Source organism: Talpa occidentalis, unplaced genomic scaffold, assembly GCF_014898055.3.
Source record: "Talpa occidentalis isolate TD23 unplaced genomic scaffold, MPIMG_talOcc4v2.1 talOcc4.16, whole genome shotgun sequence".
In the NCBI taxonomy this organism is placed as follows: domain Eukaryota; kingdom Metazoa; phylum Chordata; class Mammalia; order Eulipotyphla; family Talpidae; genus Talpa; species Talpa occidentalis.
Window position 1 is genome coordinate 25,399,593 of NW_023601653.1, and position 5,754 is coordinate 25,405,346.

A 5,754-nucleotide genomic window follows, 5' to 3' on the forward strand; every position below is an offset into this window, starting at 1 on the left:
TAACAATTTCCATGACAGTATTTTGCTCCATATGTTACCACACTCCAAATGCACAGAGCTCATAGCAAAGCAAGAAAATGCAGAGTTGCTCTATTAACAGGTTTATTTCCTAAAGAGGGAAGGAAACATTTCTATTCTACAGAGGAACCCATACAAACCATAAAAAATTGTTCAGGACACTGGAAAACATTGATACAATAGTAAATGTCTCTTCATGAAATGTCATTTATCATTATTTTTATTTACCACCTAAAGAACAAATTTATGACTTTTTACACTGTTACAGACCAAGTAGAAAAATGAGATATGACTCAATTTATATAGCTGATATAATGTACAGTTCCATCAAATTTCTGAAAGCTAGAAAAATCTTTCACTGTGGGGTGAGGCAGAGCCAGTCATGCAAGGTCCAGGGCTCCTCTCGCCCCCACTCTATCAACATTGCTATGCTGATAGATGCTCATTATTTTAGTGCATTTTCAAAGGAAGAGATATGTTTGGAGGATCTCAGAGAGTACACAGAATTATTTGTATACATTTTTTATTTGGGGTGAATCCTACTTCTTTCAAAAAGTACTTTACACAACAAACCTCAAGGTTAGGAAAGTCAATAAAGGGACATTTAACTTTCTACTTCTGTCTAATATGTGTGTTACCTCTGCCAGGTTTCTCTGTGCCCTTGAATGTCTTCAAGCCACAGCTACAAACTAGATAAGTTCTTCTGGTTCCTCACCATTTTTTTTAACTACAAGTTTTCATCTATGCGTCTTCTACTACTTAATGATCTCTCTCTTCTGTCTCTTCTTCTGTCAACATTAGATGACAGACACATAGTCAAATACAGACACACACTTGCATAGAAAAATACATCAATACATAGAGATAGATGTGATTAATAATGCCATGGGTGTGTGTCTTGTGCTTTTAAAACCCTGGGTAAGTGGAGTTCATCAAGTTCATCAAGGATATGCCACATACATTTATAAACTCCAGGTGAACATGCTTGTGACAGTCAAGCAATCATACCAAACTGATTGATTGATGAAGTGGTAAGAGTAAAGTGATTAAGATGACTGTCTTGGTAATTAGTCATCCAGAAAGGGCAGACAGATGACTAAAGTAAGATCAAAAGATAGTGAACTTGCTCTGATTTCTAAGGTCTTCACTTTTGATTACCTCAGCAATCAGTCTATTATAGAATAATTGAGTTACAAATGGAAAAGGGGTATTGACATTACTATAGCTGCAAAGCAAACCTCCAAGCTTAATGGTGTAAACAACCATTTTATTATAACCACAGATTCTTTAGTCAGTCACTCAGAAATGGCAGAGTCAGGACAATGGCGTGCTTACTTGATTTTTACCTCCACAGTGTCTGGTACTTGGCTAGGAAAACTCAAAGACTGAAGATAACAAAATGTCTGGGAGCTGAAATCATAAGAAGGCTGTTAAGACATAGATCTGATAGGAAATTCAGTCAACAGGCTCAGACTTCAGCTAGGTAATTTTGCTTGAGTTCCAAGTCAATAATCCGAAGAGGAACAGACAGAAGATTTCTTGTCTACTATTTAAACTCAGAAGTGACGTGCATTACTTCTGCAATAAACACAAGTGCACACAAAAGTTTCCTCTAATTTTAAAATGGAGCATTGCTAAAGACGGAATAGAGAGGGAAGTATATTTTGTAGTTTTTTTGAGAAATACAATTTCCAATTGTTCTCTGGTCCTGAAAATTCATATAGTTTCATATGCAAAATATGCTCTTGATCCCCTCCAAAATCTGCAATCTAATCTAATTATTGCTTCAGAGCAAGTTAAGGAGTGTGCTTTATAAATAATATTTAAGGCTCTTTTTTTATTGAGGTAGTATTGGTTTACAACACTGTTTAAGTTTTGAGTGCATAGTCACACCTCAGCATCTCTCTCTCTCTCTCTCTCTCTCTCTCTCTATATATATATATATATATATATATATATACTATCCCATATAGAAAGGGCTCTTTAAATGTGATTACTTTAATACACATCCTTCAGTACCATTTCTCTTAATCTGAAGACCTGCAAACAAAGCTATCCTCCTTATGCACACTGAAGATAAATTGGTGGGATATCACATGAAAACTGCTGCAGATACCCATCTTTAAAAGGGGTGGAAAAAAAGATAAAAACACTGCTCCATTGTAGGTTTCTAAACATACAATGTATCTAGATTAAATGAATATTAGGTCTTACTGCCTGAGGGTTTGTTCTATCTGTTTCTTGACTCTTCCTTCTAAGCTCCTACTTCCACCTTCTGGGCTCCTGGCTTTGCTTTGAGTCCACCTTCCTTTTCTGTAAGAAATAACCTATTTTGCCAGCTGTGTAGTCCTCTTAGCCTGTTTTTCTTCTCTAGGATGGCTAGGTTCCAGAAGAACCATGGAGAATTGCCTGTACTACCTAAGTCCTACTTTCAATGGGGGAAGTATTAAAGATGCTTGTGGGAATGCATATAATATTTTAGTAATTGGAAAAAATACAATCAGCCATACATGGGATTTTGTTGAATTGAGAATTTTAAACTGGATCCTTAGAATCTTAATCCAACTTAGCCAAAACTAAGCAAACATAGTTAGAGAGACAAAACCCAGTGACTTCCTCTGTGTAAAGGAAGTACAATAAAAAAAAAAAATGTACACCACCATCTCACACCAGTGAGAATGGCACATATTAAAAAAACTAGCAAGAACAAATGTTGGTGAGGATGTGGAGAAAAAGTAACTCTCCTGCACTACTGGTGGGAGTGCAAACTGGTCCAACCACTATGGAAAGCTGTGTGGAGATTCCTCAACCTACTAAACATAGAGCTTCTATATGATCCAGCAATTCCACTCCTAGGTATTAACCCAAAGGACACAGAAACATTAATTCCAAAGAGCACCTGCACCCCTATGTTTGTAGCAGCACTATTTACAATAGCTAAGCTTTGGAAACAACCGAAATGCCCTAAAATAGATGACTGGAGCAAGAAGATGTGGTCCATATACACCATGGAATATTACTCAGCATCAAAAAAGATAAACACATGCTATTTGCAGCAACATGGATGGAGCTGGAAGGAATCGTGCTCAACAAAATAAGCCAGAAAGAAAAAGAAAAATACCGGATGGTCTCACTCATAGCAGGAATCTAGAAAACCTAAATAAGGGACCAGGAAAAAGAATAACTATAAGAAAGAAAAAATCAAAATCAACAAACAACTATGAACCAGACACACTATAGGGGAGGGGGAAGGAGGGACTGGGGTCAAAATAAGGGGGTTGCAATTGTATGGGGAATATAAAAAAATTAATAAATACATAAATCATTAAAAAAATGTACACCATCCCCTTGTATTAGTAAAGATAAACTAGGATGAAAGAGGGAAGAAAGCCTCAAAATATGTCTCTAAAAATTAATTTATTCTAATAATTAATTTATTAAATTAATCTGAGTAGATTCTGGTTGGTAGTAAGCTCTGCTCCATAAAAATCATGCAGATATCCATGGCCCCAGGAGTAGTTTGCCATATTCAACAACTGAATTCCAAAGTGTTCTCACAGATACCATCAAACAGATACCATCAAACACAGCAAGAATTGGAAAAGAGCATAAAAATAACATACATGTAAGATTTCTGACAGTCTAGACTGTCTTTTACCTCTTTTTTCCACATCAAAAATCAACACAGCTGCCTTTCCTTTTTATCACACTCATCACAAAGATATCAATTACAAGTACACCAAACCATTTTTTAATGAAAATCATTGCATTAAAAAGAAAAACAAACTCTAAGTTTATACAAATATCTTGATCCAGTGATTTATTGATGTTAATTGCTAAATAACCAATTCCCTTCTAGTTCTAGAAATATCTCTTCTAGAAATTCTAAATGAATCTCTAATTGTATAATTCCCTGGCTCTGAAGTGTATCTCGCATCCTCATAGCGTGCAAAAGTGATACCCATTTGGGCATGGATTATTCAATGGTCTCAAACGAGGCTTATAACCTTGAACACTTAGTTGATTATTTCACTTATTGGATCCTACTATGAACACTTTAATATTCTAGATCCATGTCATCTTTTCCTTGAAAGCAGTATGTATATGATGGAAGAAATTGAGCAAAATTAGATTTTCAAAGGAATTAGCAATTGATACAGACTTCAAAGTAATGTAATTTACACCACTGTGCTTCTTTTCTCCTGTAAATTTACAACATGCCTGCTGTCACTTTCTTGCCCAATCATGGAAGAGGTGGAGCATGTCTTTGAAAGAAGACAGACAACCTCACAACATACCGGGCCTCTGGGGCACCTCAACAATAGAGTATCAAAAGAAATTTCATTTTGTTTTTGAAGTCTCAGCCATTAACTGTCTGTAGTTCTAAGTTCTTCATTTCTCTGAAATCTCAAAACCAGCTAAAATATCAAGACTCTCTTAAGAATGACAAAGTGTGATACTGAACAGATTATAAATTAACAGCCAGTAAATTTAATTGGGCCCAAGTTAACCTGGTGAGCCATAAGAGACATTTTCAAAGTATTAAGAAGAGAGAAGATGGGAAAATTGTACTCCCTAGGACAGCTTTTCCAATCTCTGAGCATTAATCATGTCCTTTTTAATAAGAAGTCCCTATTAGTTACTGCATTTTCAAATGATACAACATCACATTGAGAAAAGCTCATTTTAGCACTGATTTTTATCTCCTAAACTCTTAATAGAAAAATTAGATTCAATACACAGCAAATTACACCATTTCAGTAACCTTAACATCTGCTTTCTATACTGAATTGTTCCTTTTTTTCCTTAAAATAAATTCAAATCTCCCCTCCATTTAAAATATATGCATATTTCTACTACAGCCATAAGTCAACCATGGATTTCCCTATCGGTTCTGGTGTGCACTGGCTGCAAATAGTAATTCCCTTGGTAGTCTATACAGCTTGTTGATTATATGAATCTGACCTCATAGTATCCTCAATCTTAGGCTACAGGATGCCTCTGGGAAGCCCCAGGACACAGTGACCAGTGTCCACATCAGTCAAGTCATCAGGTTCATGCATACCAAGCTGCAGAACAAGAAGCATGTAATACATGTGCTTTGCAGGGTCAAGTTGAAGCTCCTTGGCAGTGAGAAAATTCCAAGAAGTAGTGCTCATCAAGTTTAATATGGGTGTGTTTGAAGACACAGTGGCTGAAAAGCACCTTATCCCACATGGTTATGGGGTCAAATTCATCCCTAGTCATAGTTCCCTGGACAAATGGCTGACTCTGTACTCATGAGAGCCTCAGAGGTGCTCCCTTCTTAGTTATACCCAAATAAAATTCAATAAAATTCAATAAAATATATGCATTATAGATTGATCTACATCCACCATCTTCCTTCTCAAAATCTTGACTGACAATGTAGTTAAAATGGTTAACCTAATTCCCTATTTACACATTATGTTATCATTCTACCAAAACTCTTAGAAATTTAATGGCACTATGACCCAAAACAAATGGACTTTCCAACTACTCTGAGCTCTGCCACAGACAGGACAGCGGATGAAGTTCTCTGCCATTAACAAAGACTCATAGTTTAAATGAATTTGCAGGGCCTCCCTGGTGGCGCAAAGAGTTAAGCACCACACTATGAAGCAATCCACAGCCTCTGTAGCACAAGTTCAATCCCCGGCCAGCCAGAGAGCAATCCACATGGCGCAGCAGACCTCTCCTGTTACCCCCTTTTCCCCT

The 5,754-nt window shown here is 36.5% G+C and overlaps 1 pseudogene; it reads left to right on the top strand.

Annotated features, from left to right (window-relative positions):
- The first annotated feature begins 4,874 nt into the window (after positions 1-4,874).
- Positions 4,875-5,001, top strand: LOC119248575 (small nucleolar RNA SNORA70; annotated as a pseudogene).
- The last annotated feature ends 753 nt before the right edge of the window (positions 5,002-5,754 follow it).